Source organism: Micropterus dolomieu, linkage group LG13 (assembly GCF_021292245.1).
Source record: "Micropterus dolomieu isolate WLL.071019.BEF.003 ecotype Adirondacks linkage group LG13, ASM2129224v1, whole genome shotgun sequence".
Taxonomy (NCBI): Eukaryota; Metazoa; Chordata; class Actinopteri; order Centrarchiformes; family Centrarchidae; genus Micropterus; species Micropterus dolomieu.
In genome coordinates this window covers 19,351,739-19,363,768 of record NC_060162.1, presented here as the reverse complement: position 1 = coordinate 19,363,768, position 12,030 = coordinate 19,351,739, and the positions used below count along the sequence as shown (strand labels likewise).

The 12,030-nt window shown below is 40.7% G+C and overlaps 1 protein-coding gene and 1 pseudogene across 1 annotated transcript in view; both read right to left on the bottom strand.

The window, feature by feature from the left end:
* Positions 1-12,030, bottom strand: part of si:dkey-247m21.3 (5-hydroxytryptamine receptor 4) — a 74,524-nt gene that overhangs the window by 50,606 nt on the left and 11,888 nt on the right. The gene's annotated exons all lie outside the window — the stretch shown is intronic.
* Positions 4,172-6,345, bottom strand: LOC123982244 (annotated as a pseudogene).

The window sequence follows — 12,030 nt, the reverse complement described above, 5'->3', positions numbered from 1 at the left end:
GTCAGCAGCAGGAAGCATGAAGTGCTCTAAAACTTCCTGGTAGACGGCTACGTTGACCTTGGACCTCAGAAAACACAGTGGACCAACACCAGCAGATGACACGGCACCCCAAACCATCACTGACTGAGGAAACTTTGCACTGTAATTCAAGCAACATGGACTCTGTGCCTCTCCTCTCTCCCTCCAGACTCTGGGACCTTGATTTCCAAAGGAAATGCAAAATTTATTTTCATCAGAGAACATAACTTTGGACCACTCAGCAGCAGTCCAGTCCTTTTTGTCTTTAGCCCAGGCGAGAAGCTTCTGACGCTGTGTCTTGTTCAAGAGTGGCTTGACACAAGGAATGCGACAGCTGAAACCCATGTCTTGCGTGGTGGTTCTTGAAGCACTGACTCCAGCTGCAGTCCACTCTTTGTGAATCTCCCCCACATTTTGAATGGGTTTTGTTTCACAATCCTCTCCAGGGTGCGGTTATCCCTATTGCTTGCACACTTTTTTTTACCACATCTTTTCCTTCCCTTCACCTCTCTATTAATGTGCTTGGACACAGAGCTCTGTAAACAGCCAGCCTCTTTAGCAATGACCTTTTGTGTCTTTCCCTCCTTGTGCAAGGTGTCAATGGTCGTCTTTTGGACAGCTGTCAAGTCAGCAGTCTTCCCCATGATTTTGTAGCCTACAGAACTAGACTGAGAGACCATTTAAAGGCCTTTGCAGGTGTTTTGAGTTAATTAGCTGGTTAGAGTGTGGCACCAGGTGTCTTCAAAATAGAACCTTTTCACAATATTCAAATTTTCTGAGATACTGATTTTGGGGTTTTCATTAGTTGTCAGTTATAATCATCAAAATTAAAAGGAATGAACACTTGAAATATATCACTGTGTGTAATGAATGTATACATTATACAACTTTCACTTTTTGAATGGAATTACTGAAATAAATCAACTTTTTGATGATATTCTAATTATATGACCAGCACCTGTACCTAAAGAAACCTAATTTCTTGACTGGCCACTCTCTGCTGTCTCAGAAGTGACACCTTTTGTGCTGTGTCAGCCACCGTAGCTGTTCTACGCTCTTTGAAAGGTTAGGGGGCAGTGGCAGACTGGACAGATGGTTGCAATTCACAACTCTCACCACTAGATGCCACTAAATCTTACACACTGGACCTTTAAGGGAAAAACACACAAACAGTATTCTGGCCGTGATGCATATATTCCATCCTCATTGCCATGAAAGCTGGTAAAATACATCAGGTTTTCTGTTATTTCCTTATTGCTGATTGCAACAGAATAGCTAATCCGTATGTTATTTCAACTTAAACGTTATGTGGACTTGTGAAGACATCTATTCTGGTCAATTAAATCCTCAAATTTCCTCCCATCTTCCTGTTGATGCTCCCTGGTTCACAACATCCCTACTTCTAGTCTTCTACACTTCAGCAACAACAAAATCTGACATTGAAATGTGCAAAGGTGTCATATTGCATCATAAATGAAGACATCACACACTCACGAGTTTAGAGGCTCTTCACTTCGACTGACTTGGAGCTTGTGGAAAGATGACAATTATGTTTTGCCACTTAACTTAAAGAGTACAAAACAGAAAGCAGAACCCATGTCAGTTTTACTCAGCAATGACCAGCCAAAAGCAAAAAACAACATCCAATATCTCTCTCACTTTCACATACAGATACACACACAGAGCCAGGGAGTTTTGATTATACAGTATTTTGTTTACTGAAACCAGCAACAGGAAACAGAGGAATTGGAGAAATGGCAAAAGTGAAAGTTTGCTCAGCAACCAATTGGTTTAGGATGCCACTCAAAACCATGAAAAAACTCTCCATCACCAGCAGTTGCCAGCACACCAACGTGCAACACACACACACACACACACAAACACCCAGACACTCACTGCTCTGGTTGGGTTAGAAAGGCCTCTTCAGTAGAACCATCTAACAATAAAATCTCAACTGCAACCAGAACACATTAACTTTTTAAATCGGCAGTGGAAATAGCATTTAGAGTGTACTGAATGTCACTAAAACCCTCTGTGGAAAAACAAATTTAAGTGGTAATCTCTCAGATCCTTGATTTTATGTCCCAATCTTTGTTTCTCTGCACTTGTTAATGTCAGTTTTTTTTCTTCGCTACAATGGGATCACATGTCAATCAAAAACTTATCTTTTCTTAACTTTTCTATAGACGACCAGGAGTCACGTTTTTCCTCTTTTAGCAGAGCCTACGCTAGGCTAACATGTCCCATCTCTCCACTGAAAACCGAGAGACTAAACTGATCATCTGTCCATCAAACTCTTGTAAATGTAAATGCTCCGTATTGTATAGCACCTTTCTAGTCTTTTCGACCACTCAAAGCGCTTTTAGACTACATCTGCATTCACCATTCACACACGGTGCTCAAACAGAAACACACTTATGGAACAGCCGCCAGGGGCAACTCGGGTTCAGTATCTTGCCCAAGGACACTTCAACATGCAGCCTGGGGGAGCAGGGATTGAACCGCCGACCTTCCAATTAATGGCCAACCTGTTCTACTTCCTGAGCCACAGCCGCCACAGCGAACAAGACAACTCCCAAAGTGTCTAATTAACAGAGCTTTACTGGGAATAAAAGTAGTAACTATAATATTTTACGGAATTTCAAATTGTTATCCCTCTCCCTATTTGTTACTATCACAGTAATCACATTACTGTAACACATCTCTAAGTAATGCGTTACTGCCCAGTTCTTTCTCAACATAAAATCTTTCCAGAAATAAGCTACCAGAGTGCTGGTGAAAAAACTCCTCTTAGCTGCTAAAATGCTGTCGTCATTTCAGTCAATAAAATGGACACATTTTCACAATCAAACCAAAGAGTCACATCTTTTATGATTTACCTTTCTCAAAGCCTGACTATAAGCATTTGATCTCCCGCTTTGTCACTGCTTTTACAATACCAGCAGGAACCGACCGTCTCCGGGAGGCTTGGGCCGCTGGACTGGGTGTTCCGGTTACGGATGAACTGTGGGAGGAATGTTGTCTGTTATACAGAGCTGCTCCATTAGTTCTAGATCCAGACTAATTCAATTTAAAGTCTTACACAGACTGCACTACTCCAAACCCAAGCTTCACAAAATATTTTAATCTGTTTCTTCTCTGTGTGATAGGTGTGGTATAGCAGAAGGGTCTCTATCACACTTCTGGTACTGTCCAGTATTAAGTGAATTCTGGAGAGACATTTTTGACTGTCTCTCCAAACTATGGGGAGTGAATACTCAGCCGGATTGTAAATAGGCTATTTTTGGTTGCTCTGACAATACAAGGGCCCTTCCTTCCCATCAAAAGCAGATTATTAGAACAGGTATGGTTTCAGCTAAAAAATTAATATTGCTGGACTGGAAGTCTCCACTGTCCCTATGTCAGGAAGTGACTTAATGAAATGCTTTCGATGGCTAAGATGGAACAGATTCGTTTTAACAGAGGGGACTCACAAAAGTACATCTTGAAGGTGTGGAAACCTTTTTTGATGTTGCTTGATGAGACTTATATGTCTGCTTTGTGTGTTTGCTGCTATACTATGCCTCTAATCTGGACAAACTTTGATTTTGCACTCTGATACTCTGGTAGTCCTCCCTTTGTTTGGTTTTTGTTTGGTTTTTTTGTTTACCTTTTTGTCAGTTTTTATTAAGCTCCTTGGTTGATTGCCTTTTTCTGCTTGTTTTTTGTACTTACTGTGTGATTGTAATCAGAGAATCTGAAAATAAAGTAAAAAAACATCAAGTACCCTTGCTGCGCCCCTTAGGGGAATTATTTATCTATACTGTGGGTGCAGGACAAGAGGATGTTTCTGCAATGACAGCAGTGCACCTTGAACTCACAACCTTCTGGGCCATCAGCCTGGAATAGTTGCTGTAATGACAGATCCTTTTGGACAAAGTCTGCTGAGCATTAACTCAATATCTCAAACCAGATTAGAGGTCAAATACATGACAACTTCTGCTGGCATTGAGTCTTTATGAGTCCACATAAGCTCTGTAGATGTGGCATGTTAGGTGCAAACAGGATGGTTCCACTTTAAAGTCCATATTTAGCACCTAAAAACAGATTGGTGAGTTTTTGGAACATCCAGTGTGGCTGAAAAACAGATTTAGTTTTCTAATCATCTAAACCATTAAACACATTTAGTAAGAATATTTAGTATAAATGGTTGGTCATGAATATCAGAAAAGAGCCAACTCTTAATTCTTGCTTTCATTATTATTTTTTTAATTTGTCTAAGTATGTCGGGTGGCTGTGGCTCAGGATAGAGTGGGATGCCTGTTAATCAAAATATTGGCAGTTCAATCCCCAGCTCCTCCTGACTGCATGTTGAAGTGTCCTTGGGCAAGATACTGAACCCCAAATTGCCTCTGGTGGCTGTTCCACCAGTGTGTGAATGCGATGTACTGTAAAAGCACTTTGAGTCATTGCAAAGACTAGCAAGGCTATACAAATATGGAGCATTTATATTGTCTTTTTTTTTAAATTGGATAAGTAAACTCTGAGGACCAACAGGACTGAATCATTTAATATTAATACTCATAATAAGCCTTGCATGATTCATTATAAAATTATACAGTTTTCAGCACTGGAGATATTCTGAATTTTAAAGTTCATCAATTATTTTCCATCATCTCCAATCTTTAACTGTGTGTGAACATGATTGCATGTAATTATGTTTTTCTTAATATGCACTCTATGATTCAATTCAATTCAATTTTATTTATATAGCGCCAAATCACAACAACAGTTATCTCACAGCGCTTTTCATAAAAGAGCAGGTCTAGCCCGTACTCTATGATGTTATTTACAGAAGCCCAACAATTCCCACCAAGAGCAAGCACTAGGCGACAGAGGCAAGGAAAAACTTCCTTTTAAGAGGCAGAAACCTCGAGCAGAACCATGGCTCAGGGTGGGCGGCCATCTGCCTCGACCGGTTGGGGGTGAAGGAGAGAGAAAGAGAGAGAGAGAGAGAGGGCAAGAGAGGAACAGAGAGAAAAAGAGAGGGATGGAAGGAGAGAGAGGGGAGGGAGGCAGCCTACACAATATACACACACAGGGATACAGACAGTAAAGGTGATGTTGCTATAGACTAAATGACTAAATGAAAAATGGTATAGATATGTATAGTAGTGTTAATGATAATAATCGTAATGTTAATGATTATAATAACAATAATAACAATAGGACTAGTAACAATAATTGTAGCAGAGGGTGTCAGGCAGGATCACAGGGGCAGCAGGTGACCCGCAACCACAGCTCCACAACTCCAGAGCCAGAAACACCTGCAGGAAGTGATAGGAGGAGAGAGGAGAGGGACGAGAAAGCACAAGACTACCGGAAAGGGGAGAAGTCGAGTTAGTAACATGCAATAATGGGATGAGGTTGCATACAGAGGGAGAGAAAGTAGAGGAGAGAGGAGCTCAGTGCATCATAGGAAATCCCTTAAAGTCTTAAGCCTACTCTTAAATGTGGAGATGGTGTCTGCCTCCTGAACCCAAACTGGAACGTGGTTCCACAGGAGAGGAACTTGATAGCTGAACGCTCTGGCTGCTAGTCTACTTTTGGAGACTCTAGGAACCACAAGTAACCCTGCATTCTGGGAGCGCAGTGCTCTGGTGGGGTAGTAAGGTACTATGAGCTCTTTAAGATAAGATGGTGCCTGACCATTAAGAGCTTTGTAGGTAAGAAGGATGATTTTAAATTCTATTCTGGATTTTAATGGAAGCCAATGCAGAGAAGACAGGAGAAATGTGATCTCTTTTCCTGGTTCCTGTCAGAACACGTGCTGCAGCATTCTGGATCAGCTGAAGAGGACTTTTTCGAGCAGCCTGATAATAAGGAATTGCAATAATCCAGCCTAGAAGTAACAAATGCATGGACTAGTTTTTCTGCATCATTTTTAGACAGGATGTTCCTTATTTTCGCAATATTACGTAGGTGAAAAAAGGCGGTCCTTGAAATTTGCTTAATGTGAGACTTAAACAACATGTCCTGATCAAAGATAACTCCAAGATTCCTCACAGTGGTGCTGGAGGCCAAGGCGATGCCATCCAGGGAAACTATATCTTTAGATAATGCGTCACGGAGGTGCTTAGGCCCCAGAGCAATAACTTCAGTTTTATCTGAGTTTAACATGAGAAAATTACAGGTCATCCAGGTTTTAACATCCTGAAGGCACATTTGAAGTTTAGCTAACTGATGAGTTTCATCTGGCTTGATCGATAGATATAACTGAGTATCATCTGCATAACAATGAAAGCTTATGGAATATTTCCTGATAATATTACCTAAAGGAAGCATATATAAAGTGAAGAGGATTGGTCCGAGGACAGATCCTTGAGGAACTCCATGACTAACTTTGGCATGCATGGAGGACTCATCGTTAACATGTACAAACTGAAATTGATCTGATAAATAGGACTTAAACCAGCTTAGAGCGGTTCCTTTAATGCCAATGAAATGTTCCAGTCTCTGCAATAGGATCTGATGGTCAATGGTATCAAATGCAGCACTAAGATCTAATAAAACCAGTACAGAGACAAGTCCTTTGTCTGATGCAATAAGGAGGTCGTTTTTTCACCAGTGCTGTCTCGTGCTATGATGAGCTCTAAATCCTGACTGAAAATCCTCAAATAAACTATTGCTCTGTAGAAAGTCACACAGCTGTTTAGCAACTGCTTTCTCCAGAACCTTAGAGAGAAATGGAAGGTTAGATATAGGTCTATAGTTGGCTAAAACATCCGGATCAAGTTTGGGCTTTTTCAGAAGAGGTTTAATTACAGCTACTTTAAAGTACTGTGGTACATAGCATGTTGATAAAGATAGATTGATCATATCTAGTATAGAAGTGCTGACTAAGGGTAAAACATCTTTAAGCAACCTAGTCGGGATGGGGTCTAAAAGGCAGGTTGATGGTTTAGATGAAGAAATTATTGAAGTTATTTGGTAAAGATTGAGGGAAGCAAAACAGTCTAAACATATATCTGGTTCTACAGCTGTTTCTAAGGTTCCAGAGTTTAGAGATAAGTTGGTGCCAGGTCTTGGTGAATTTTGTTTCTAATAGTTAGAATTTTATCATTAAAGAAGCTCAAGAAGTCGTAACTACTGAGAGCTATGGGAATACTTGGCTCAATAGAGCTGTGACTCTGTCAGCCTGGCTACAGTACTGAAAAGAAACCTGGGGTTGTTCCTATTTTCCTAATGCTCTGGCATTACGGAGGGCCTTCCTATAAGTTTTAAGACTATCTTGCCAAATTAAACGAGAATTTTCCACTTTGGTGGAATGCCAATTCCTCTCAAGTTTCCGCGATATTTGCTTTAATTTGCGAGTTTCAGTATTATACCATGGAGCTAACCGTCTTTGTTTTATTATTTTCTTTTTTAGAGGGGCTACAGAGTAGAGTGTCATTCGCAGCGAGCCTGCAGCACTATCAACAAGATGATCGATTTGGGAGGGACTGATAATGAATTTAGAGCTGATGGAATCCTTAAATTTAGCTACAGCACTATCAGACAGACATCTTGTATAGAAATTTTTGCCCAATGGCATGTAGTTCAGCAATACAAACTCAAAAGTTATCAAACAGTGGTCGGACAAAGAGGAATTCTGTGGGAACACCACTAAATGTTCAATTTCAATACCATACACCAAAACAAGGTCGAGGGTGTGGTTAAAACAGTGAGTCGGTTCATGAACACTGATGAACATCCACTCCACTTCTGCCAAGTTGGGAGCAGTTCACACATGACTGAACATCCAAAACTGGTCCATTTCGGATTACTTCTGGAGGACAATTTGTTAAAGATACGCAAGCGGCTCAGACGGTCCGAGTGAAGTGCCGACTGAATGCGAAGGTCGTCAGGCCTGACTAACCATCCAATAAGAATTCTAAAAACAATTTGTCCAAAGCAGGCCGGTTTGCTGAGGTGTTTAGAGCGGTTAGAGCGTTGTGAGAAATACATTATAAGTTGCTGATTTTTAGGATTTCACTGTAATTAACTTGTCAGAAATTAGCATTGGTCACAGGATTTTTATTCCTAATCAAAGGGTTGTCTGACTTACAATAAACGTCTGCTGGCATGTAGGTGAGAGTTTTAACATAGACTAATCAAGAGGTAGGGACACAACTCTTATGCCACATACTGTACATTTGCATTCTTTTGTCAGCCGAGGAAGAAGCTTTTGAGTGTATGCTAATACTCTGCCATTTGTTTTCCCTTGTCTTGACAGAGACAAGAGAAAAAACAGTGAAAAATCAACAGGCCAGGAGTTATAAGTGCATAATCCCATTATGGTAGCATCTCTAGTGATAAACTACCTAGGAGTTTATATAGACTAGCAGGTAACGCCATCTAATGGTGGCATTTCGAGGGATTTAAGGAACAGCCTATTTTCCAAAATCCTGAGTGATTTTGGGAAAAAAAAAAATAAAAACAGAGGAAAAAAAAGAATTCTATCCTTGCTGCAGCAGCCTGGGTCAAACTCTGGCCCATAGCCGTGTGTTTGCATGATCATAATTGCCGTTGTTTCGTTATACTATAAATAACACATCGTAGAAAAACATTCCAGATGTTTCCCATTTAGAGTTTTAAAGAGTTTGTGATGTGATAAGTGTTTGTTTCGAACATTATTTTCCACTAAGGAAGGAAAATATCTGGGTGTGTATGAGATGATAAATATAGAAAACTCTGATAAACTCATTTCAGTGTCTAGCATACACAAATGTAAACAAAAACGAGTGCACCATCATGCAAGTGCCATACGGCTGAAAGAGTTCTCCAGAGTTAGTGTGTGTTTAACAAGATCTGACCATATTACAATATGGGAAGATCAGAGTGATTGTGTGAATGATAAAACCCATTGGAAGTAAAAGCAAATCTGTTCAGTGAGTCTGAGTCATGGGGAACAAATCGGGGAAAAAACTAAATTCTTTGCCTGACACTCTTTCAGGTGCAGCTAAAATAATGGTAGAAAAATGGCGGAAAAGTGTGGTTGTTGATGTTCTTTTTGGCATGATTTAACTGAAGGCATTTTTCCTATCCTAGGCACACTGAGTACAGATTGTTTAGGGAGATGTAGAATTATGTTGACAGAGAAAGCAAAGAAAATAGGATAGAAAAAGATTGATTGGCAAGCCTTTGAGAAATGGGGAAAAAGAAGCACATTTGAGAGAAGCAAAATCAGTGGCAGGGTTAATGGTAAAACAGATAAGGAATGCAGTTTTAAATGAGGAGAAGAAAGCTAAACACAAAAGGCCAGATCAGAATTTACCGCCACCATATGTTGTCTCTAAGCCACCCATCCTGGTAACACCAGAAACCACTCATCCACATGCAAGTACTGCCCCTCTGTGCAACAGACCCAGGAAAAGGCTGAAATACAGGGGAGGGAACAAGCACTGTACCTGTACTGACCTGTCAATTTTTCCCCCAACCCACACAACAGTGACTGAACAAAGACAAAATGGGAAGAACACCCAAACTAACTGTTTTCTTCCCAAGAAATTTTTATCTCCAGTTACAGCATCTTCCGACTACTGGCTCAGGAGCCAAGGACAAGAAAGGGATGCACAGCTACTGCCTATGTTGACATTTCCAAATCCCCAGCCTCAACCAACAGGAGAGCAAGAACACGCCCACTGGGATCTGGAAGTGTTTGTATACCGGCCATGGCAGCCGGATGAACTAAGAGAAATTGCAGAAGAACTCCTCAGAAAACTGGTGGTGAGAAATGGGTTACATCAATGAAGCAATTGTTGTCCATGTATAATCCAACTTTACAGGAAGTGGAAGCTGTGTGTCAGAAGTGTTTCAAGCTCCGATGGGCCAACATTCAACCTGTCACCTGGTCCACAGCATCATCAGTGAGATCAACTCAGTTTGGTGCTATGATGAACACCTTGTATGACGCAGTGCGAATGGCTTTCCCCCTGAGAGTCTGTTGGCCTGAGATCGACAACACTAAACAAAAGGAAGAGAAGTCAGCTGCAGACTACCGTGTCCGCATGGAAGCTGTTTTTGCAGTTAACTCTGGCATCGACCCCGACAATGACGCATACTCCGACCTGCTAAAGACTGGTTTGGTAAATGGTCTCCACCCTGGTCTGAAGACCCGGGTCATGACTACATGTGTGGGCTGGGAAAGCGCTCCTGTAGCAACTGTTTGGACACACGTCTTGCATGCTGAAAGAAACAAGGTAGATGTGGACTGTAAACAAAAGAAACATCTCCAAACTGCTCAGTTAATGTTCTACAAGCAGGGTGCACCACAGAACCCCGGACAGAGGTGGCAGTCCCATCAAAGCAACAATAGAGGACGAGGCACCAGAGGAAGAAGGACCCTGAGACCACACTATGAATATCAAGGGGACTACAAAAATACCACAGGCCAAAACAAAGTGAAGTGCTACAGATGTGGAGGTTATGGGCACATATCAGGAGGGTGTTCCACGCCTGAGTTTAACCAACAACAGGAACATGATCCAGAAGAATCCTGGCCACACGCACCACCTGGGAGCCTCACTGTGCAGTCTCCAGGGTTTCAGACATAGAATGTAGAGTAGAAAGGTCAGAGCAGTGAGCAGCATATTCACAAGTACACCACTGATGAGAGTGATAAACCAGTATTTACATAAAGATCCTAGTCTGATTTCAGGAGCAGAAGGCTCATTGATCAAATCTAAAGTGCTCCATAATGCTCCTAGAACATATATTTTTCATTCCTGTCACATTTTGAAACAGCCATCAAACCTATTTACATGTAGACACAGATATTTTACACATTTAATTTTTAGGAAAAAAAAGAAAATGCCAGTTGTGAAATGTTCTTCTGATAACATGCAACTCAGCCATTCTGCCTGTAGAGACAAGGGGGGTGGTAAATTTTCCAAGTTCTTAGGGGTATAAATAATTGACCTTATGCGGTAAAACTAATGTCACATGGGTCTAACAGCCCATGTTGATTTTCTGTGATTGATTCAGCAAAATGCACATTTAAGCATTCCTGTTTTCATCCTGACTCAAGATTCGTTTTTTGTTTCCACATTTGGCAATGAGTTGTAGTTATGATTTTATATTTGTGTGTTTCTCCCAAACCAGGGAATTGTCAAAGTGACTGTGTCACTATTAGGTTCTTGGCAGAAAACTGTCATAAGGGTTTTTCAAATGATAAGGTGGATTTCGTTCCAAAAGGGGTGCGTTTTGGATCACAAATCAGGTACAGGAAATCCAGGAATTTCCAAAGACCACAATAGTAAATTCTTTTGGCTCTAGCAGGCTAGTGCCATTCATGGATTATAATTTTTTCTTTGTGGAGATCTCCACCCCAGACATGGGGAAACAGCTGGCCATTGACTGATTTTATTTTTTGATTTTGAACTGCTAGGCATTTTTCACTGACTTAAAAGCATTTTGACTGACTTTTTGACTGACTTTATTGACTTGAAGCAGGATTCTGTCCAGCTCTTTTTCTTTTTTGTTTCAGACTGCTTGACTCAGCTAAATATTTCTATCTTTTCTAACTTTAACTCTGTTTTTCGTTTTGATGGAGTCGGTGGGGCAGCTATGTGACTTGATTTAGCACGTGTTTCTGTGTTTTCTTTGTCACCTCTAGGAACAAGAAAGCACATCCAATATGCATTAAATGGTCCTTTATCTTCTACAGGTCCTGCCCACAAAGGTTTTCTAATCAACCTATTGTTTGCATTCTTTTCTCACCTGTTTCCTACTGCTGTATGTAAATGATAGGACCATACTGGTTTCTAATGACCCGGTGATGCTGCCCTACTTTATCCAAACTGCAGATGCTTTTCTACTGTATTTTTTTTCCCTTTAAAGATGTCTCCTAGCATTGATACATGGTTCTTAACCATGCATCAAAAGGAGGGAGGGGAAATATTGTTAAAAAACTAATTTTGCATTCTACTAATGAACTAATGACCACTCACAAATAGGCATGAGAGTCCTTATAGGAAGTAACAATTTTCTTTC